The sequence below is a fragment of the Lepidochelys kempii genome, chromosome 4 (assembly GCF_965140285.1).
Source record: "Lepidochelys kempii isolate rLepKem1 chromosome 4, rLepKem1.hap1, whole genome shotgun sequence".
NCBI classification, from domain to species: Eukaryota; Metazoa; Chordata; order Testudines; family Cheloniidae; genus Lepidochelys; species Lepidochelys kempii.
In genome coordinates this window covers 60,337,483-60,350,961 of record NC_136383.1, presented here as the reverse complement: position 1 = coordinate 60,350,961, position 13,479 = coordinate 60,337,483, and the positions used below count along the sequence as shown (strand labels likewise).

General features: G+C 43.1%; 1 long non-coding RNA gene across 1 annotated transcript; it reads left to right on the top strand.

The window, feature by feature from the left end:
- Positions 1–636: 636 nt before the first annotated feature.
- On the top strand, positions 637–12,308 carry LOC140909975 (uncharacterized). The gene is made up of 4 exons (XR_012158394.2): positions 637–715; positions 8,669–8,770; positions 11,364–11,496; positions 11,953–12,308. It is a non-coding gene; the product is annotated as an uncharacterized LOC140909975 (long non-coding RNA).
- Positions 12,309–13,479: the final 1,171 nt, after the last annotated feature.

Here is a 13,479-nt window from a genome sequence, read left to right as displayed (position 1 = left end):
GCAATGAAAGGTCTTGAGACATTTTCTCACTTTCAGTAGTATATTGGTGTTCATACTCCCTGTAATCATGCATGCATTCTCATTTAAGACAATCAGACTAGGCCTGTACGATAAATAGGACAAATGGGAGTTGGCTGTTAGTGATAGTTCTCTAAATTGGAGGAGGACCAGGAGATCATGGGGAGTAACAAATGTGACCTAGAAGAATGAATTACAAATGAGTTATATATAATAAAGTCCATATTTTATGTTTTCATATAAAACATAATTGTGTGTGCCAGAATACTGCAATTTGAATCCATTGCTTTAATACCACAAAGCGGAGGCAGGTGTCACACAACATGGTCTGACAAACAGCAGATGATGTTGCTTTGGTCACTGTGGAAACCACACATCCCATTAAAGGCACATACTTGGTACTGTTGCAACTGAGACACTATGGAATTTTTTTGAAAAGTCCCCATTGTTATTTTGACAGCTGAGTTGCCAGGGTTACAAGTACAAACAGTGTAAAAGAAAAATGAGTGATATATTTTTTTTCTTTTTTTTACTGTATTCATTAATATTGCTCTGAGTTTGAAATAGATCCCGTACTTAAGGCCCTGTGTAAATCACAGTTTATTTGTTTATTTTTGTAGAAAATTCATCACTGTGTAAGTGGCAAAGTCTTGAATTTCATGGAGTTTGCACTGAAAGAATTTCACCAGCAAACTTGGTGAGTATGCACAGAATGAATTTCAGCAGCAGTCCTCGATGTTGACTAAGTTTGGACACTGAACTCCATTCTTTCATCCATGTGAACAGCAGTCTCCTCTTTCGCGTGTGCACAGCACTGTAAACTAAAGTAATACTTGAAAGATCACGGTTTGGGCGCATTTTCCCAGTTCCATGCCCTCCATGAAATCATGATTTACACTTGGTGCTACCTATTTGATATGTAAAAAATGGACAGCTATCCTAACACATGTATCCTGATCCTATTAAAGTTGATGGAAAGGCTGTCATTTACTTCAGTGAGAATTGGAGCTGGGTCAAAATGCAGACTGAGGAAAAAATATACATTTGCCAGGGTTTTTCTGTATTTAAAGTCTTAACTAGGTTGTCACTGAGTGGGAGGTAGAGATATTGCATCCTGTAGATTTGCAAAAGAGCTTGCTAACACAAATATGGATATTTTGGTCCCTGTAGGATCTAGGCTATCCATGTAAAGGCAAAGTTTATTTTGTGCTGGGACTTGCTGGGGCTCATCCCTGGCACAAATCAATTAGTGGAGTTTAGTGAGGCATGCAATTCTACATTTGCATACAAGGCATGCCCTCACACGTATAACGCATGCAAGGTCATGCTGTGTGGAGGATGCCAATTTGTCCTACAAAACGGCATCCTCTATGCAGTGTGACCATGCACATACAGTGCAAGCAAGGTCACATGCTGCAGAAAATGCCATATTGTTTTGCTTGAGCCCCAGTCACTCTTTCTTTAGAAATTAAGCACTGTGTAAAAGTAAACATATTAGCTAACATTGTCATCGAGACACAAGAATCAAATGAAAATGTGCCAACTCTTAGTGTTGACCGCTAACTTGCCAGAATTACAAAAGGAAAAGCTGTGATTACTACTACGCTCAGTCTGATGGAGCCAAATCCAAAGGCGCCATATTGTGATGTAAATTACATGGTGTTGAATCACTGAAAGGTGGCATAAGTGAATGTAGCCTATGTTGAAGGAGATGGCAGGGCTGAGCAGGAAATGCAATCAAGAACAGAAGGTGTAAAATAAGACATGTTTTCTGTGCTAACTTTGTTTCAAGAAAGCTTTCTGTGTCAACTGACTAGATAGCAACCATAACCCTCCCCCGGGTGACAACTCTGAACAATACAATTTAAAAAAAATAGCAGCTGAGTAAAAATGGATATTTAAGGGATCGATAATTTGATAGACCGAGGGATGAAGACAGTAGATCCATTCTAGTTTGTCTTATATTAGCAATGACAAACGTTACCGTCTGATAGCCATTCAATGACATCTGTAAAATGATCAGACTATCTCACTCCAAATTCTAGTGGGAAAGTGTCCAGTTCACAAAGATCACTCATATAATTGGCATTAACGATCCTATTAGCAATCTATGTATAAAGGCCCAGGACAGAATGAACATAGACATTTCTCATCTGCTTTCCTCCTTTAACCCCTCCACTTGCCCTTGTAGCCCCATCCCAACTCCTGATCTCCCTCGTAATCGCTTTCATCCCCCTCCTTGTTCTTCTCTTTACCTCCTCATTCTCCTCTCGCTCTTTCCCCCCAATACAAACATGATCTAGTGTCATAAATATAAAGGGAAGGGTAAACACCTTTTAAATCCCTCCTGGCCAGAGGAAAAACGCTTTCACCTGTAAAGGGTTAAGAAGCTAGAATAACCTCACTGGCACCTGACCAAAATGACCAATGAGGAGACAAGATACTTTCAAAGCTGGAGGGGGGGAGAAACAAAGGTTCTCTCTGTCTCTGTGGTTGCTTTTGCCAGGACCAGAGCAGAAATGCAGGTCAGAACTCCTGTAAAGGGTTAATAAGCAATCTAGTTAGATATGCGTTAGATTCTGTTTTGTTTAAATGGCTGATAAAATAAGTTGTGCTGAATGGAATGTATATTCCTGTTTTTGTGTCTTTTTGTAACTTAAGGTTGTGCCTAGAGGGATTCTCTATGTTTTGAATCTGATTACCCTGTAAGGTATTTACCATCCTGATTTTACAGAGGTGATTCTTTTACTTTTTCTTCCATTAAAATTCTTCTTTTAAGAACCTGATTGCTTTTTCATTGTTCTTAAGATCCAAGGGTTTGGGTCTGTATTCACCTATGAAAATTGGTGAGTATTTTTATCAAGCCTTCTCCAGGAAAGGGGGGGTAGGGTTTGGGAGGATTTGGGGGGGAAAGACATTTCCAAGCGGGCTCTTTCCCGGTTATATATTTGGTAGATGCTTGGTGGTGGCAGCAATAAAGTCCAGGGGCAAAAGGTAAAATAGTTTGTACCTTGGGGAAGTTTTAACCTAAGCTGGTAAAAATAAGTCTAGGGGGGTTTTTCATGCAGGTCCCCACATCTGTACCCTAGAGTTCAGAGTGGGGAAGGAACCTTCACATCTAGTCTCAACAATTTTTTAAAAAAAAACGTAATTGACTTCACTTGCCTCTCCAGCTACCTCCACACCTGCCTTTTCCGTTTCATCTCTAAACTCCTTGAACATATCTGTAATAATTGTCTGGAGTTCCTCTCCTCCAGTTGCACCATAGAAACTCTCCAATCTTGCTTCCGCTCCTTATACTCCACAGAAACATTCTCACCAATGTCTCTTATGAATTCTTCCTAGCCAGAGTTTCAAACCAGTACTCCGTGGACCACGCTCTTTCTTGAAATCTTGTCCTTCTTTAGGTTCTGTGAACTCTGTCCTCCCCTGGTTCTCCTCCTACCTCTCATTGCTCCTTCACTGTGTCTGTCGGGAGATCCTCTGCCTGCAACCTCCAACTTTCTGTGGGGACTCCACAGGGCACAGTCCTTGGTCCCTTTCCTGTCTCCCTCTGCACCTGATTTCTCAGTAATTTCTGCAAACACACATTCAGCTATTATCTCTATTCTGACAAATCACAGATCTCTCTACTCCAGACTTGTCTCCTTCTGTCCAAACTAAAACCTTGACCCGTCTCACTGGCCTCCCCTCGTACATGTCTAGCCATCAGCTCAAGTGAATCATGGCTAAAACAAAGCTCTTAATCTTGGTTCCCTGCTATTTCCTTTATCTATGGCAGTGGACCACACCACTATCAGACTTGTAACTGCATCATCTTAGACTCAGACATCTCTCTATGGCTCAACATCCAGGCTGTGTCTAAATCTTGCTGATTCTTTCCATGTAACTCTGCATTCAGAAAGCCAAAATTCATGTGCAAGCTCTCATTTTCTTACCTCTCAACAACTGCACCGTTCTTTTCTCCGATCTTCACAAACGTGATTTTGTCCTCCTCATACCATTCAGAATACTGCTTCAAAGATCACTTTTCTAATCCATCACTTTGACCATGTAATCCATCTTTGGCTTCGTTCTGCCATCACCCTCTCCTCTATATATCATCAGACATAAGCTGCTTGTCTTAACTTTCAAGGCCCTTCACAGCCTTTTCCTCACTATACTTATTATCACTTATTCACTATCAAAAGTGGATGCCCACTTCTGATCAGCCCATGATGTCCATCACCCACTGCCTCCATCACTCACTTGTGAAATTTGCAAACAAGAACCCTGGTCCTTTCTCCCAGGCTGCCCCTCCAGCTTGGGAGGAGCACCCTATAAACATCTGTAAGTGACCTCATTACCCACCCTCAAAACCCTCTTTAAAATTCTTCTTTTTTGTGATGCCTACAAAAAAAATTGACAGTGGTTAGGCTGCTGATACCACAGCCTATCATGCTGACCAGTACTGTCTCATTGTTTCCTTGCATTCATGTACCTGTCTGTATCCACCTCTTGCATCTTTTCTGTGCTTCTGTTGGACTTCAATTATTCTAGTACTCATTAGCCATCACAAATGGCAGTGCCAGAGGATCAACCTTATAGGGCAGAGGTGGGCAAACTACAGTCCGCAGGCCACATCTGGCCTGCGGAACCATTCTGCCTAGCCCCTGAGCTCCTGGCCCGGGAGGCTCACCCCCAGCCCTTCCTCTGCTGTCCTCCCTCTCCCCCAGCCACAGCTCACTGCTCCGCCGGTGCAATCCTCTGGGCAGCGGGGCTGCGAGCTCCTGGGGCAGTGCAACTGCAGAGCTGGGCCTGACCTGGTGCTGCGTGGTGTGTGGCTGGCTCCAGCCGGGCGGCTTGGCTGTCTGTCCTGGTGCAGCAGCACTGCCAGCCACCGGTGCTCCAGGCAGCGTGGTAAAGGGGCAGGGAGAAGGGGAGGGGGTTGGATAGAGGGCAGGGGTGGTCAGGGGCCAGGGGTGTGGATAGGTGTCAGAGCAGTCAGAGGGTGGGGAACAGGAAGGGTTGAATGGGGGCAGGGGTTCCGGGGGCAGTCATGGAGAAGGGGTGGTTGGATGGGACATGGGTCCCGGAGGGGCAGTCAGGAAGGAGAGGAGGGGTTGGATGGGGTGGCAGGGGGCAGTTAGGGGCAGGGGGAAGTAAGGGAGCAAGGGGGGTGGATGGGTCAAAGGTCCCGGGAGCAGTCAGAAAGGAGAGGGAGGATTGGATGGGGTGGCGGGGGGCAACGGTGTGGGCAGTTAGGAGCGGGAGGTCTGGGGGTGGTCAGGGAGAAGAGGTGGTTGGATGGGGCAGGGGTCTTGTGGGGGGCAGTCAGGAAGGAGAGTGGGGGTTGGATGGGGTGGCAGGGGGCAGTTGGGGCGGGAGGTCTGGGGGCGGTCAGGGGACAGAGAGCGGGGGGGTGGATGGGACAGAGATCCCAGTGGGGCCATCAGGAGGCACGAAGCAGGGGAGGTTGGATGGGGGTGGGGGCTGGGCCACGCCTGGCTGCTTGGGGAGGCACAGCGTCCCCTAACCAGCCCTCCATACAATTTCTGATACCTGATGTGGCCCCCAGGCCAAAAAGTTTGCCCACCCCTGTTATAGGGTAATGTAATCCTGCCACCACTTTTTTATTGTAATGTTGGCAGTTGCCTTTTTGTGTCTTTGGGGCACAATGTCAAGAAAAGGGTACATTATCTATTATGCCTGCCATGTTCAGTGATCCCCTACTGGTTATGCCAAGGGGTAAATGCTATGTTTATATATAGAATGAAGAGTAAAATCTCTTTGGTTTCCATTCCTAAAACTTTTAGAGGGTGGTGTGTGTGTGTTGTATCAGGTGGTTCTGGAAGTTGGGGAATAAAGGAGTGACTGGAGGCTGTTAATACTACTGTACTTGCTTATATCTCTAGAGTTTATATTTAAAGCCTCTGCTGAGTGTCCTCACAACCATTCAGATACTTGGGATACCAAGAAGCTTCCAAATTTGGGAACACAGAGCACTGGGCTCCATGGAAGTGACAACAGCAGTGTAGGGGCACATGGTTCTGTTTGAATCAATACTGAACGTGCTCCTCATTACTCAGCTCCCTGTGTCCCAGCGACAGCACAGTGACCTGAACATTAATCAGAAAGTACAGTTAGCACAAAGACTTGGAATTACCAGTCCTTTCCCCTTCTATACCCCTCTAGATGGTATAGAGAGGTACCTATGGGAGGAGAAGGGGAAAGAAATGCTAAAATCCAAACAAGAGGACAGTGAAGGAGCTGGTGAGCCTTTGACCACAATCATGTAAGAGAACTGTGACTGGAAACCTTCATCAGAAAGAAAGAAAGAGAAAGCAAGCAAGTATCCTCTTACGAGCTGGAAAAGGAGACGGGGTATATCACACTCCTTTCTCCTAGGAAGAGAGTTCAGTATCACATGACCTCATCGAAGGGTGGGGAGTCCAATTAGAGGGGCCAGGAGATGGTCTTTTGGCCAGAGGTTTTTGTGAACTGTGCAAATGGGGGAATGGGAGCTAAAGGTTGCTAGTCCCTTCCCCTGCACAGAACACAAACAGGTACCAGGCACAGTCCCATCCCAAAAAATCATGCTCCTCCGCTTTCTGCACTTAAATCTAAATTTGCCTTTATCCTCCTGTAACTTGGCTGGTGTGCAGTCATATGTTTTGGATATTATTTGAGTAGAACAGCCTGCAGGCAATGCATCTGTCCTGATACATAGAGGTGCTGCATGGAAAAAAGATTTGCACACTTAAAAATAAATGATCAGTGTGAGTCCAACACGATAACATTTGGAATTTCTCGGGCACTTAGGAGCAAAGGACAAGATTCTATTCCCCTTATTCAGGGTGAGTGGTACCTTACTCTGTGAGCAGTCCAGCTGAAATCAGTGAGATTGCATATGAAATAAGGAATGACTTCACATGACTTCTGTATCATGTGACTGGCTTAGTCACAAAGGTGTAATTTTCATGACATTTCAATGAGCAGTTTTATTCCACAAGTATCAATCTTCTTTCTGAGACTCTGGAGGCACAGAGAGGCAAGGTGACTTACCCAAGGTTACCCAGAAGACCAGGGTAGAGTAGGGAATTGAATGGGAGTCTCCTATCTTCCAGCTAATTGCCCCAATCACTGGGTTATCCTTCCTCCCTTTGTGTGATGTAAGGCACAGAATCTGGCCCAAAATGAACAGTGAGGTATTCATACCCTCCCATGAACTCCAGCAGGCCAAAATCTGTGCTGATTTTATGTAATGTAAAAAATCTTTTTTTAAAAAAGATAAGATAGTGCTGCATCTATTGTGCATTGAGTCAGTGATATGTCAAGGCTGTTTTCCTATTTTACAAAATGTATTAAGAAATTGATTCTGCTTTGGTAACTAGCACATTGCAACATTCCAGGCAGAGCCTGAAAGTATATCAGGGACTATTTTTGTTGAATAATTGTAAGTGGAAAGAAACCCAGCAGCATGAAATATGACATGCACTAATTGGGTCTTGCAACTAGTGCTGCTCTTTCCATTAGTGGTTGTCTAAGAACCACCTGGTGAACATTAATTAAACAACATTCCCTTGTGTGCAGCATATTGCTTGTTTGAGAGCAATTATCTCTTGAGCATACATGAGATGCATGCCCTGCCTCATTCTAACCTGCAGTAATTAGTTGGGAGAGCAGAAGATCAGAATAAGCTCAAAGAGTTTCAATTGATCAACCATGAAGCCACCAGAATTTTGCTCACAGCTTCTATGTAAAAGACAAACCTGTGGCCATTGACTTTCCATTGAAGTGTCATGTTATTAATCTACACTCAAAATTTTGGGTATGTGCCATTATATTGACACCAGCTTATCCCTAATTTTTCCATAATGTTTTGCTTTTTTTTTGTGCTTTAAAAGGTGTGTGTGTATATATAGTCCTAGTATTGAATGGGCTGTTAAGACTTTTCCCCTTTATCCCAATCTTGCTTGAAACAATGTTTGTCTTTAGTAAGATAAAAGATGTGTTAGAAATTGTTTGCTAATGTGTTCTAACAAACAGTCTAAAAATCTAGCATAGACAAGGCAGATATTCTTTTACACATGCAACTTGTGAATAATGAAGCAAAAGAGATAATTTAGGCTTAAACTTGAATAGCTTGCATGAGGTAAAAACACATTTCATCTATATTATACTTTTAGAACATCTTAATTAGCACATTAACGAACACATTCTCCAACACACCTTTTATTCCAGTCAAACACTTAATTGATTCACCATACAGGACAGCCTGCCCCTTTAAGCATCAGGAAGTCTTGGCCCAGTCAGCTTTTTGCTGCTATTATATCTGTGTAGGGTGGGGGACTTAATGTTATTACCCCTACAGCTCTTGAATCTGGGTCTGGAGGCTTCCTAGTCAACTCACACCACACTGCTCCTACCCAGCAGCTTGCTACAAATGCCCTGAGCAGGAGACACCAGAAGATCTGAAGTTACATCAGTGAAGGTTTCCCTGGGCCTGATTGGAGGAACATGAATTCTAACCCGCAGTGGTCAGGGCTTCCTATTTAAACCCAAAGAGCGGCATGGGAAGTTGTCTGCCTATCTGGGCTCTACCTGACTGCTATATTAGACTCTGCTTCCCTGCCTTGTTCTGATCCTTGCTCCTGGACTCTAATTCTAGCTCTGATCCTGGGCTTGACTTCCAACTCTGATTCCTGCTCCAACCATGTACATCTTGGCCCCCAATGCTTAACAGGATGAAAGCCCAGCAGCTGAGGGAAAGGTGAGCAAACGGATTATTTCTGGTGGTAAGAAGCCTTGTTGAGGACCAGGAGCTGCTTAAGGACTCTAGCTGGCTAGAGCCCTTTGTAGGATGGTGAGGTTGAACTGGACTGGGTTGATGGATGTTGAGACAGCCTGTTGTTCCTGGGCCCTTCTGACCTTTGCTGGGCTAACGGTTCCTTTTTTTGTGTGTTTCGTTGGACTTCATCTAAGGAACCCCCCCAGCCCCCGAAGGGAAGTAATATTTTAAAATAGTTTGGCTGGAGATTGTTGTGGGGAAACAGAGTTAGAGGGCTGTGATGCTAAAATTGCTATGAGGTGATACTCTGAGGTAAATGTTTTCTTAAGGCGAGTCTGTATTACAAAATTAAATCAACTAAAGTTACATTGAGGTACAGCCACTGCCATAATTAAACTGGTTTGGCATGTACACACACGCTCATTCTGTCAGTGGTGTGTATGTGTCCTCGCCAGTGATTTAACTGTTAACATAGGGCATTGTGGCCCCCCCCCCCCCAGCCATCTAGGGCCCCCAGCTGCAACAGTCAACACAGTGCCTATACTAACACTGCATAGCCCTCACTACGTCAACCTAAGTGCTATGCCTCCTGCGGAGCTGGAGTTATTAGGCCGGTGTAGTGGGCAACTTATATCAGCAGGAGAAACACTGTAGTGTAGACTTAACTCTGTAGTGTAGACCACGCCTTACAGTCACTCTTCCTTATGGTGGCTGGTTCACTTTGCTTTGTCATAGCATTTACTGAGTCCATTTAAATAGCACCTGTTTTAACACTTTCAAATAGCTCTATTAAAAGCCTCTTCAATCATTGAGAAAATACTCCCATGTAAATGGGCTTTGAGTGATGTCCTAAGGGCCAAAGGCACTCACTTTGAATTAGTGAAGCATTTAAATTTAATCATATGCCTAAAGCTAAGCATGTGAATATTTCCAATGGCAATGGGTCTAATAGTTAAAATTCCCAGAAGATTGTTCTAATTTTAAAATGGGGGTGGGTAATGCTACTAAAGACCATTTTAACCAATGAAGCTTTTCTGGGATTTGCCTAGCACTCCACACATGCTTTGACAGAGTGACAATGTGTTGTCAATCTTCTTGTTGGTTGTTGTCATCCCTAGAGCAGTCCAAAGGATGACAAGTCTGTTTCATGACAATTTTTGGAGTGTCTTTATTCTGCATTGGAACTAAAATAAAATAAAATAATTCAAAGACTTTTTGTTTTTCTCACTGAAACTGAAACTTGTTGAAATGGCTGTATTCTGTTTGAAAACCTGAGATTTTTGATTTAGGCCTCTGTCTGGTCAGACGTGACCAGAGAGCTCTTGGCTTCAAAAATCTTCTTGATTGGAAACTTTTTGTGGAAATACATCTCTGTGAAACATTTTCACAGGAAAAATATTATTAGGTAAGTATATGACCACCTTGTCACAAATAAAAAAACAGAAGCAGCCGTTTTTGGTGGGACATAAGTCACAATATTTTGGTGCTGATTTGTCTGTACCAGAGAGATGGTTACACAGCTGTAACTGGCTGTGTCCTATTCTATTTGTAAACAGTTTGCTTTAGCTTGTGGACATATTGATTCTGAGTCATTCCTTTTCTCTGTCAGAGCTGCCAACAGCAATAATTGCTCTAAAAATAAATACAAACAACATTGAATTGAAGCTTCCAAATTCTTTTTATTCAGTAGTTCTCATGGATAATCAGATGTCAAAGATATATACTGCCTCATCTGACTTAAATAGTGATTTTTAGTTGGGCTGCAATTCTCATGACTGCAGATGTATCACAGCATGTCCAGCTTCTCTGATTCTCCCAAAACAATCCAGGCTGTCTTGTGATTCCTTTAAATACTAGGATCAGGCCCTTGCAGCATATGCACATCTTGGTGAGTCTTTCCTTTTTATGAGGGATGATAAGGGAAAGTGCATATAATGGGCAACATTGTTTGTTTTCACAGTACCAATCTCAAACTTGTACAGAGACTATTGATATGCTTTAACAAGTTATTTATTCAGCATGAGGCAGTTAAGAGAGAGACTCCAACTGAAGTCTTTGACATGAGTTAGTACTCTCCAGACCTGTGACAGGCATAACTAATGTATAAACCTTGACTCTCCAGAACATATCTAGCCAGGAAACTTGTACCAGACAGCATCCCGAAGGAGCTATGTGCCCTCCCTCCGTGTTGCAATTAAGATGTATATGAAGAGGGTAAATAGTAAAAGGAAAAAGCCTTAACTGAATAAACTATAACTAATTAACACTGCAACCAAAATCGGGGGTCCTGCTGTGGTCACCAAATGGTTACAGTGTATCAATATCGGGGGAGAAATTAAGGATGTTATGGACCCCTACAAAGAACTCACAGGTACGGCTGTCCCTGAATTGAGATCTATCACCTAATTGATTTCTGTGCAAATAAGGATAACGGACAAGGAAAGGTAAACCTAAAAGGTGCTTTATTTAACATAAGGTAAGTATAGAGATAAAATATCTCTATGGCTTGCATGAGCATGAAGCCCAGAACACTCTCACTCTGCAAATGACAGATAAAAGTATTTATAATTGACAGATCAAAGTTTGTCTGCCTCAGCCTCAAGATGTTGGATCCAGACCTACCGCTGCACTTGGGAATGACTGGCAGTGCAGGAGGGACTCGAACCTTTGACTGCTGGACCAGGATTAGGATCAGGATTACTGCTCTGGTAAGTAGCTGTGGTGGTATCTCTCGGAGATCTTCCCGCGGTTCTTGATCTGAGAACGTGGGCTGCCGCTAGGGAGAACAGCACCCTAGAGCCTGTGTGTGGGGCTTATATAATCTCTAGGCAGATTAGTGACTACCTGACCAGTCCTTTTCCTGCCTTTACACAAAAGGGCGCCAAAGTTCCAAAGAGAAGGGCAGCCAACATGGCTGCCCAACAACTCCTAGACACCATTCAAGATGGTGATTTTAAACAAATTTTTGACATTACCATTTCCCAGGTAAATAATACAAGATACCACATAGACATAAATCAGAGCATGCATATTAAAATATAAATACCTGAATAATGCTGTACAGTGAAGTATGAACTGGCAATGAGAAATATTGACCGCCTTTCCTTATAGGTTGTGTAACAGGAGTTAAAGCAGAGTGGTGACTTACTTTTTTTTATTTTTAGAGATGGTGTCTTACACTTTTGTCTTCCCTGGCAACAGCCTATGACTAGCAAAGAAAGCACTGGCATTATATTGCCCCACAAATCAGGAGAAGCTGAGTGGCAAGAGAAAAAGGAAAAACAGCAATCTTCAGTAGTCCTTGACAGATTCCAGAAAAACATGGTCCTGTCTTCTCTGCAAGTTTACCACAGTCTTAAATTTGACTTTTCAATTCCATCTTTCCAGAGACCTCACAAGCATGTGACATTTAACTAATGGTTCCATTTATATTGCCTTTGAAATTTAGACCAATGCAACTGCAGTCAATGCCTGATTATCTGTAAATAGGGAACTGTGCAGTTTGATTCTGTGCTTTAAAAGAACATAATTATTCATAACCAACTAAAGGTGTGTGTTTCTTTATTCACACTTTTACCTGAATCTATGGCTAGACTGTATTTAGAATTCTTACCAAGTTCATCAGGCTTCCTATCTGTCTGAGACTCAATTTCTGTTTTTGTTATCAGATCTGTGAATGTCTCCATTTTTAATATAGCCTGTGCCATGCCTCCCAGCCAGACTTTCTCAGGCAGAAGCTTCTCCATCCTACTCCCCACCCAGCTGCCAGGAAGAGTGGCCAAACATGCGGGGGTGGAGGTAAGTGCAGGGGGAGGAGGACCGAGCCTTTCTTGACCCCACATGTCACCTCTGCCATATATAATTCCATGGTACCCCTACATGTTGAATATAGCATGCTGTTCTTGGTGCCTCATCTCAAATACTACCTAGATGGAGCTATTATAAGGTGGGTGCATAATTGGTTGGAAAACTGTCCCCAGAGAATAGTTATCAGTGGTTCACAGTCAAGCTGGAAGGGCATATCAAGTGGGGTTCCATAGGGATCGGTTCTGGGTCTATTTCTGTTCAATATCTTCATCAGTGATTTAGATAATGGCAGAGAGAGTACACTTACAAAGTTTGTGGATGATACCAAGCTGGGAGGAGTTGCGAGTGCTTTGGAGGATAGGATTAAAATTCAAAATGATCTGGACAAACTGGAGAAATGGTCTGAAGTAAATAGGATGAAATTCAGTAAGGTGATTTTAAACAAACTGCCATGCAAAGTAGTCCATTTAGGGAAGGAACAATCAGTTGCACACATACCAAATGGGAAATGACTGCCTCAGAAAGGGACCTGGGGGTCAATAGTGGATCACAAGCTAAATGTGAGTCTACAGTGTAACACTGTTGAAAAGGGGTGTGTGGGGAGGGGGAGGGAAGCAAACCTTCTGGGATGTATTAGCAGGAGCGTTTGTAAGCAAGACTAGAAATAATTCCTCTGCTCTACTGCATGCTAATTATTTCTCAAGTGAAGTATTGTGTCCAGTTCTAGGAGCCACAATTCAGGAAAGAGTGGATAAATTAGAGAGTCCAGAGAAGAGCAACAAAAAAGGCTTGGGTTATGGGACTGCTTCCATATGAGGAGTGATTAAAAAGACTGTGACACTTAATTTTAGAAGAGAGTCTATAAAATCAAGAATGGTGTGGGG